Source organism: Mus musculus, chromosome 16 (assembly GCF_000001635.26).
Source record: "Mus musculus strain C57BL/6J chromosome 16, GRCm38.p6 C57BL/6J".
Taxonomy (NCBI): Eukaryota; Metazoa; Chordata; class Mammalia; order Rodentia; family Muridae; genus Mus; species Mus musculus.
The window spans coordinates 92,414,431-92,425,204 of NC_000082.6; the positions used below are offsets into that span (position 1 = coordinate 92,414,431).

Here is a 10,774-nt window from a genome sequence, read left to right on the forward strand (position 1 = left end):
GAATGCTCACACACACAGAGAATGCTCACACACAGAGAATGCTCTCACACACAGAGAATGCTCACACACACAGAATGCTCACACACACAGAGAATGCTCACACACAGAGAATGCTCACACACAGAGAATGCTCACACACACAGAGAATGCTCACACACAGAGAATGCTCACACACACAGAATGCTCACACACAGAGAATGCTCACACACACAGAGAATGCTCACACACACAGAATGCTCATACACAGAGAATGCTCACACACACAGAATGCTCACACACACAGAATGCTCACACACACAGAATGCTCACACACACAGAATGCTCATACACACACAGAATGCTCACACACACAGAATGCTCACACACAGAGAATGCTCACACACAGAGAATGCTCACACACACAGAGAATGCTCACACACAGAGAATGCTCACACACACAGAATGCTCACACACAGAATGCTCACACACACAGAATGCTCACACACAGAGAATGCTCACACACACAGAGAATGCTCACACACAGAGAATGCTCACACACACAGAATGCTCACACACACAGAATGCTCACACACACAGAGAATGCTCACACACACAGAGAATGCTCACACACAGAGAATGCTCACACACACAGAATGCTCACACACAGAGAATGCTCACACACACAGAGAATGCTCACACACAGAGAATGCTCACACACACAGAGAATGCTCACACACACAGAATGCTCACACACACAGAATGCTCACACACACAGAATGCTCTCCCACCAGCTGAGGGCTGCTAACAGGAGGGATTTCCGGAGATAACAGGGCGGGCGTGAGGCCCTGTCTCTGCAGAACAAAACAGCAGCAGAAGATTCAACATTTTTTCAGGCCATACGGTGTTGTTGTTGTTTTTGTTTCCCCTCCCTCATTAAATAAAACCCCATCTCACAAAAGCTCTCTATTCCTGTCCGTTCCTCAGCCAAGAACTCGCTACACACTGGCTAAGAGGGAATGACCTTAAAAAGTTGATCTTATGGTGTGATGACAGTTTCCTCCTTATTTAAAAAAAAAAATAAAGAAGCTAGTTTAAATAAATAGTATAGAAACTTTTTTTTCCAAACTAAATAGGCTGTAACTGACAAATAATTGCTGGTATAATTAAATTACTTGGAAAAAAAACACACCAAATTACTAGAGTACTAACAACCCTCCTGTTTATTCTAGAAGTCAATGAAAAAACAAACAAACAAACAAACAAATCTCAACAAGAAAACCTGCAGCTCAAAAGCTGCAGCCTGAAAACAAGTGCTTCCCTCTCCAGCACACTTAGGCATGCAGTTAGCTGCAACTGCAACTCGGAAAGTGGAAGTTGAAAGTCACAGGCAACAGCCGGCAGACCAGGAACTCAAGAATAGGAGGAAGCAGGGTTAGAATAGCAATGGGTTCCTCCCACAGATGTATATTTTACAAGAAATTTCGTTTCTATTTCAGATGTGGAAAGAGAACATGTTTTTCCCACTGAGAGGGGAAACAGAAAAGGTCAGAGGCCGCTGACCCATTACCACGTCTGGAAACAGAACAGTGGAGCCAGTCACTGGTCATGAAGTGACTTAGGAGAAGTGGCTGAGGGACGGGCTGTCCCTGATGAGGACACAGCTCCGATACTATTCTGGGGTCTCTCACTCAGTAAGCTAGACAGTGATTTTGCAGGCCCTAAGAGCCAGGGCAGTGATTCACTGGGTAGAGTACTAGTTACACATGCAGGACCCCTGGAACCCACATAAAGCTACACATGGCTGTGCTCATCTGTAATCACAGCTCTCTTACGGAGAAACGGGAGGCAGAGACACGAGAATCCCTGAAAGCTGACAAGCAGCTAACCTAGAGGGACACAGGGGTGAGCAAGAGACTGTCTCAAGCAGAGTAGACAGCAAGTCCTGACCCCCACAGTTGTCCAGTGACTTCTAGACATGTTCTATGCTATATGCACACCTGTTTGTACATGCACACACACATACACACGTGCGGACAAAGATGAAATAACAACAGTCTTGCAAAAGGGCACAAGGTGCTATGAGACAGCAGCTGCCACCACCAGCAGAACCAGGTTACTGAGGACCTGGCCAGGGACTCCCACCACACAGGCTCTGACAGTGATCTGTCACCCCAGAACAGGTTTCTCCACCAGAGCCAGAGTCTCTCGGTCTGCCACCCTCTAGAGCACAGCCGGCCTCTCCTCTCTCTCCCCTCACTTGCTCCCTAGGAGATACAGGGAGAGTCAACCTATGACATAGGAGGGAAGTGAGAGATTAATTTCCCCACCACTATGGGCTGAATTCTGCTGTCCATAATCATGGAAGTTGGGGGGGGGGGTCTTGAGGAAGGGACTGGATTTGATGAAGTGCCATGGATGGGACATGGGAATCCTCTGTGTTAAGCCACCCAGTCCGTGGTGCTTTGTGATGCTTCAACTGTCACTGGTAGTTTGTGAGAGCCTGAGCTAGGACACTCTCGCCAGTCCATGGTAGTTTGTCTGAGCCTGAGTTAAGAAACCCCCAGACACTCAGCTTTAAAACCAGGGTTTAAGGGTCTATGAATTCCCAACCCATTTTCTTGACTCATTAAGAAGCAGTGAATTAAGACATTCAGTGTCTTTTAATTGCAGCATATGTTTTTGCTTTCAAAGCCACTTGTGAGGCTGACTTTGAAAGCTGGCTCTATGCTGGAGGAGTGAGATTCCGTTCTAGTCAAATGGCAGTTCTCTTCTCCATCTTTCTGACCTGCTGAAAGGAGGCATGACACCAACATGAAGGCAGCTCCTGAACAAGCTAAATACAAGGCACTCTGACAGCTTTACTGAGCTATAACACACATGCTGTTACAGTACAGTCAATATCCTCACATTCTGACAAATGCCTGACATATTGCTTGAGATCATAAATACTGTTTTATGATTGTTGCTGTATTGGTGTGGTATGTGTGGTGTGTGCACGGATCCCTCTTCTGGCCTTGTATGGTTCCACACAATTGGTGCACATAAACTGACAAGAGCACACATTTACACACCAAATAAATAACACGTATAAAACTTCCAAAGTCCCCACAGTCTATAGCAGTCTCAACAATGTTAAAAGTCCAAAGTTCAAAGTCTTTTCTGAGAGTCATCCAATCACTTAACTGTAATCCCCAAAGCAAGACAGGAAACCAGATGGACAAACTCCAAACTCATTTGAAGGAGGTCTTCAGATCTCCAACTCCTTTTCATCTTTGTTGACTGCAACAAACTTCTTTCTCCTGGGCCGGTTCTATTTCCTGTTAGCAGCTTTCCTCAGCAGATAGCCCACAGCTCTGACATCTCAAACATCTTGGGGTCTCCAAGGCAATTTCAGTGTTACAACTTCTTGGTTCAATGTCTGGGATCCACACATGATCTTCTGGGCTCCTCAAAAGGGCTGGTGTCACTTCTTCAGCTCTGTCCTCTGTAGCACTCATGGCTCAGGTTGATCCACTCCACTGCTGCTGCTGTTCTTGGTGATCATCTTGCAGGTCTTCTGCTGCAACTAGGCTTCACCAATAGCCTCTCATAGGCTCTCTTCATGGCACCAAGCCTCAACTCCTTTGCATGTTCCCTTCAGTCCTGGGCCGTCAGCTGCAACTGAGGCTGCATCTTCACCAATGGCCTTCCATGGTCTCTCCCAGTGCCAAGCCTCGGCTGCTCTCCATGACCCCTTCATGCCTTCAAAACCAGTACTACCTGGGTGACTCTTACACATTACCAAGTCCAGCTGCAGCACGAGGTACAACCTTGGCTATCTCTGGAACACAGCTTCTTTGTGCTCTGAGAAAACACTTCCCAGAAGATTTTACCTCAGTGATGCTGGTCTCTTCTTAATCACTGCTTATTTCTTAGCTCCAGCTGACCAGCATTGTCCCAGTAGTCTCCTTCTCCTCTTGACTATAAAGCCAGAGAAACATGGCTGAGGCTGCTGAGTTCTGCTGCTTGCAGGAGCTGGAACATGGCCCCCTAGTTCTATTACATTATCACCAGCTTCCTCTTTTCCAGCTCCTTCACTGCCTAAGCTTGGCTGTCCTGGATCTTGCTATGTAGACTGACCTTGAACTCAGAGATCTGCATGCCTGTCTCCTGGAATTAAAGGTGTGTACCACCATGCCTGGATCTAAACTTAGCTGGGTAGGATCTTGCCCCAAAGTCCCTTAATCTGTTATCTCCTAGAACACAGGATTCGGCTTCATTTCACTTCCTGGTGCCCCTTTAATAACATATATTTTATATTTTTCCTTTCTAAGCTTGCTAGGCTTGTTCAAAAATGTTCTTCATGAGGCTTAACCAGAGAACAAAGTCTCTGCTGGGCTTTTTTTGAGACTTGCTTTGTCAATGCAACTAATATAACTCTCTTCACCTTAGCCTCAGGTAGAGTCTTCAGACAAGGGCAAAAAGCAGCCACATTCTTCACCAAAACACCACAGGAACAGACTCTAGAATTTCATACTCAAACTCTCCTCTTCTGAAACCTCTTGGGCCAGGTCTGAACAGTTCAAATCACTCTCAGCAACAAAGCTTTCCATATTCCTACCAGGATGGCCCATTAAGCCCCATTTAAAGCATTCCACCACTTTTTAAATCCAAAGTCCCCAAATCCACATTCTTAAATTAAAAAAAAAAAAAAAAAGCCAGGTCAGGCCCATGACAGCGTCACCCCAGTCCCTGGCACCAACTTCTGTCTTACTTGGGGTTTTACTGCTGCGCAGTCAGCTCTTGGGCGCTGGGTTATGACCAAAGCCTCGTGCGTGTCTCAGTTCTCTGCCCTCTGCCTTCCTGATTCATGCTTTCACTGTCCCTGTCCATGACTAAGGTGCTGTGCCCAAACATGCTTAGCCTGAGTGCTGGCTTGCTGTGCCTTGTGCCCCTGGAGGCCCGCAGAGGCAGCGGGTAAAAGGAGAGTCAGACATTAAGGGACATGGGTCAGCATGAGCGCAGACGTGAACTACTTACGTGGGCACCATCCGGAACTTAACCTGTGATCTCATCTAAATGTTCTATTTATTTCTTTTATAATCGTTCACTTCCTAACCTGGTGGTTAGGTGATGGTCTACTATGCTCCAGGGTTTAAAAGCACATCTGCCAACTGATTCACCGTGGCTGCTCAAAACTAGCATTAGTGGTGAGAACCCAAGACTCTAAAATGACAAACTGTGGAGGGGAACTTAGAAAACTGATGCTCACAGCCAGGCTGGCACTGCTGACCCTCCAGCCCAGGTCCAAACAGGGCTTCAGGGTTCCTGGTTTATTTCCAATATGTAACACAAAAGCGGGGCCTTCGCCAGGCTGGTAACACACACAGTAGAGACCCTTACAAGGCAGAAGTATCCACTTAGACCAGGCAGTTCCTTGCTCTGCTGGAATTCTTGGGAGTAGGGAATGGTGAAGAGTTCTCATGGTCTCTCCAGTTCTCTCAGCTTCACACCGTGCCGTCCGTTTGTTCAATGAACACTAGCCATGGTGGGGGCTCTGACTGGGCCAATTCCTCTTTGAACTGATGGCTTCACAGGGCACATGTGTCCACCCAAAGAGACTGTCAGGACACTGGGCATAGACACTCCACCCAATGTTCCTGCTGGCGCTGGTGGCTTTAAAGTAGTCCCAGAGGGTTAAGGCAGAGAGCCCCCACTGCCCCCACCCCAGTCCTGGCTTTAAGGTGTCTGAGATTAAAAGCAGAGCCTCCCACAGACTAGGCAAGAGCTCTACCCCTGGGCTATATCTCTAGCCCCCTTTTACTCTGTATTCTGAGACAAGGTCTCACTAAGTTGCCCACTGGCTGGCCTTGAATTCATTCTGCAACCCAGGCAGGCTTTACAAGTGTGATCCTCCTGCTTCAGCCTACCGAGTAGCTGAGATTACAGGCTCGTGTCATTGTCCTAGCTATGACCTACTCTTGTAAGTGGCAAAGGTCCACTCAGCTATCCCTTAAGCAGTGTTCCTATGGAGTCAAGCCTTCTCCAGCAACCTGGAATGTGGGACTCAGAATTTCGGCTCTCACTCGAGGGCATACATAATTCCAGCCTGCTGTCTGTCTAAGATGGACGCAGGATATTCTCAGGCAAGAGCTAGAATACGCCGACAATGAGGAGCAGCTCTGCATTCACCACGGACCTTACAGCCCCTGTGACAGGCTGGATAGCACCCCCAAATCTAGCACTTTCCCCACAACTGACCCTGAAGGGAAGACCTTTGAAAAGATGGCTAAGGTGAATAAGCCATTAGAGTGGGCCCTAACTCAGTCTGCCTGGTGTCATGGCAGACCTGGAGTTGCAGAGGAGTTCCACCAGACAGAACTGTCTAAGGAGAGAGTAAGAAGTTACCGTGCACATACCAGGGAGAAGCTGTAGGAGGAGACGGCCCCACCCACATGTTGGCCTTGAACTTCTAGCCTCCAGGAACAGGAGGGAAAAGTCCCCAGGGTTGAACACTTAGTTTATGATTTGTGTTGGGGCATTCCTAATAAACTACTACCGTCTCCAAAGCAACAGTCTAACATCCGCCCATCTTGAACTAACATCTTCATCCTACGCAAGGCTCCTATCTACAGCTTCTGTTGTACCAAAGGAGAAATTCTGACGAAAATGAGTGGACAGCAATGGCTCCAGGCCGCCTACCTCAGAGCATTGGCTACCCGTAGACCTGCTGAAAGGGGTGCTAACTCTATCAGAGAGCTGAGGACGCTCACAGCCCACCATCCAACATCAGGCTGGAATTCATTCAAATATGAGACCCCACAAACACAGCAAGCAAGTGTGAGGTGTGAAAGCCACCTCCAAGTCTCTCCCTTCCCTAATGAATCCAGGGACAGTGGCAGCAAGGCTTTCAAAGGCACCCATCGTGGCAAGAGAAATCCGGGGTGGATTCGTGCCAAAAGTATCTCCCTTGAGCGCTGCCCCTTTCCCAGTGGTGAGCAGGAAGCTGCACTGGCTGGCTCCTGGGCGGAAAACTCACACAGCAATGTATGCTTGCAGAAAATGTCTGTAATTGTTTCTTCCCTGGAAAAGGGGATGACAAAGCCTGAATCATGCCTGGACTTTAAGATGATGCTCGTTTGCCACTTTCCATTGGAGCAATCAAGGGGGGATGAGAGCCGGCGGCTCTGCCTCTCCAGGCTGACCTCCTTCATCTGGCCACAAGCCCACACTCTGCAAGCATGGCATCGGGGCTGAGATTTGCTGTGACGCCCCCTAGTGGCTACTTTTCCTCTCTGTCCCCTCAGCACTAAAGCACTAAGACATTACAGCCCCTCTTGAACCTTTCCTCACTGTGCTCTTGACTCTCTTCCTGCTCAAGGAGTGCCAGAGGTCCCTGACCCTGAAGGTTAGCAGAAAGCCCCCTGGAGGGCATCTTGGCACGACACTGGCACAGAGCCTTGTAAAAATACCGTGGAAAGAAGACTTAGAACTTGGCTCAAAGGTTACATGAGAAGACTTGGATGGCTGAGGGCTCTTGAAATACTCATTAAGTCTCCAGTTGAGAGAGAGAGAGAGAGAGACAGAGACAGAGAGAGACAGAGAGAGAGAGAGAGAGAGAGAGAGAGAGAGAGAGGAAGGAAGGAAGGAAGGAAGGAAGGAAGGAATAAATGCCCAGTTCCTCACTAGGCTCAGGGTCTGAGGCAGCTGAGTAAGGATGCAGGCTTGGCTACAGGTAGAAAGCCCTGCTGGGCTTCCTGGACTTACATTGTATCTTTACTGGATACATTGTGCATAGGCAAGTCCTGTTAGAAACAGTAGCACCAATGTGACACACAGAGGCTCAGTGTTCCTATCAGGCCATGATCCTGTTTACAGCTTAGATTCTGAGTAATGCTGTAGACGCAGCTTGCTGTATAGTGTTGCCACCAACGGCTCCCGAGTCTGTAGCAGGCTTAGGCGTCAGCCACGAGATTGCTGGAAACACAGAATCTTGGCCACCAAGATCCCCAGAGGACTCCTATGAACAGAGAGGTATGAGGAACACTGCTCTGTGGGAGGAGGAGAGGGAGGGTATATAGGTTATTAGCATCTGGTGGCCAAGTGACAGCGTATGGGTGTGAGGGCATCCAGAGTTAACTTCTCTATGGGGAATGGACTAGACTGTCACAAATGGCCAATGTGCTTTTCAGGACCCTGTCCAGGGAAATGCTTAGCACGTTATCAAGGGTACTAAGGTCAACTGAAATTTCATCAGTGTTCAGCCCCAGGGCTGGGGATACGGCTCGGCATAACGTCAGAGCACTTGTATAGATTGGGAACAGTGGCAGAAGCCTGCAATTCCATCACTCAGGAGCGGAGGAAGGAGGATGAGAAAGTCAGCCATCCTTGGCTACACAGTGAGTTCAAGGCTGCCCTGGGACATTTGAGACCCTGTCTCCCAAAACCAGAAAATGAGCATAGTCCAGTACAAACACACAGCTTCTATTCCTAACTGCACCATTCTATTTGATGTGCTGGCTAAACATGTGTGGCACATGCTAACCCATGATCATGGAGGGCTGTGCGTGCTGACCCCTGAAGACGGGGAAGCAGCTGACTGGACTTAAGTTTAATTGACTTACACGGCCAATAAAGCAATAAACTTATTTCCCTCCATGAGCAATTTTAGTGGTTGTCTGTATTTCCAGCATTTTCCTCTAGAGACCAGTTTTATAGACTTCACATGACTGAGACTTTAGATCCGCCCCATTCCCACACTTTTTTCCATTTCTCTTTAATGGGATGGAGAATACTGGAACACAATGACTTCATTCTGAATTTCAGGCTACCTGCGACACGGCATACTGGCCTCTCTTCTGCAACAGCTTTGAGGGCTGTGGGAAATAAAGGTTAAGACCAAAAGTGCTGGGACAGCAGCGCCACTATCCCTAGCTGCTTCTCAGATTTGACCCCCAGCAGCCTCTGTGGGGTTCCAGAGAGGCAACCAAGCCTTTTCTCTCTGTGGTTGTTGGGAGCGGGTGTCCTTACCGCCCGCCTGCCCGCAGGGACAGCAGTGAGGGGAGAGGCTTTGGCAGCCTTTGCTAAATCAGCCCTTGCCGATTTTCTCTTAAACCTTGGGATTGGAAAAACAGGCAGAAGGCCAGCCAGGTGCCTGGAGACGCTGCCACATGACTTACAGTGCCTGGAACCACGGGAAGTCACACTAGTTCCTGATTGCACACAGCCTGACTAAGTCATTCCATGCTGCCGTTTTCCACGGCTGATTCAGAGCCTTCCCCTCCCCGTCTCATTTCCTGAGTGACTCTGAGGAGGAGGATAATTCCACATTTAAAAAGTGGGATGATACACAAAACCCAGAGACCCAGGCACAACTCGAAACTCCTGAGTCTAAGTCCGAAATTAACTCTGCTTGGAAAATCCCAAGCCTTCTGGTGGTGTGGGCCCTAAGGGGCAGAGGCGCCTGAAGCACCACAGCACAGGGGAACCACACTCCTGAGTTCAGCGCCGGCTGGGGCCGCCATTACTGCCAGGGAGATGAAGGAGCATGGCCTGGGAGGCTTGGAATCCGGTTACAGCAGCTAAGGTGCAAATGGGCCAAGGGACAACATGCACGCCCTCAGAAGGCGGCCAGGCGAGGTGCCTGATTAAAGACATTTGAATATGCTATCATTATGTTCTCATTACCAAAGGAACACGGCCTGCTTTAGTTTGGACTTGACAGGGGAGAGGGGCTGTAAGTTACTTGTGACGTCCTCCTGAGACATGCCTTGGTACGCTGTGCACATGTTTAGTTGGCACTGACTGACAGCGAATGGCTTTAGCTCTCTACCAGCCACTTCTACTGGTCTTTCTTTACAACTGCTATTTTTTTTTTCACTGTTGGGGATCACTTCCAGGTCCCCAAGGATGCTGGGTGAGTATTGAGTGGCGACCTTTGAGCCACAACACTTGGCTTTAGTTTTTACGTTTCTAGTAAGCATCCTGAAAAGCCCCCCTATGAAAAAATGTCAGGACATGGTGAATCGTGCGACCACTTTGGCCTAAAAAGGGTTACAGCATCAGAGTCACTGTGCTTTAGATACACGCAAATAGCTGGGCACAAATAGTGGTGGCGCACACCTTTAATCCCAGCACCCAGGAGGCAGAGGCAGGTGAATCTCTAAGTTCAAGGCCAGCCTGGTCTTCAGAACAAGTTCCAGGACAGCTGGGGCTACAAAGAAACCTGTCTCAAAAAACCAAAAAAGCCAAATTTAAATACCTACAAATAAATAAAGAATGACTTTGTAAGCAATCTTTTTAATTGACTAGAGACTGCATGAAGGCCAGGTTCTGGGTACTGAATGCTCTGACAGACTGTAGGGTAGGGTCAGCAATGAGGGGCTCAGCCCAGATGAGAGGTCAAGGGTCACTCAGACAAGAAACTCCGTTTGAGCACGAGTCTACCATTAACTTGGGGACAGATGCTCAGTGCTGCCAGCTGTGCAGCCACTGTTCCCACACAGTGGGTCTTCAATCAGACAAGTGAGACTGCTCTTCAAATGAAAATGATTAAGGGTGGAAGCTGGATGTTAGGAGATAAATTAGCCAAGCATAATGGGTACTAATTTAGATTTGAATTTAAATATGCAAATTATGAAAAAGACATTCTCGAAGCCAATCCGGGAATCTGAGAACAGAATGGATGTTTGGTGATTGTATCAAAGTTACTTTTTATTTATTAGCTTATATAGTAGTTAATTAGTTTTAAAATTATTATTAAAACAGAATTCTTAGTGGTGTACACCTTTAATCCCAGCACTCGGGAGACAGAGGC

At 48.1% G+C, this 10,774-nt stretch overlaps 1 protein-coding gene across 1 annotated transcript in view; it reads right to left on the reverse strand.

Moving 5' to 3' along the window:
• The window catches only part of Rcan1 (regulator of calcineurin 1), a 74,219-nt gene that overhangs the window by 22,480 nt on the left and 40,965 nt on the right, over positions 1-10,774 (reverse strand). The gene's annotated exons all lie outside the window — the stretch shown is intronic.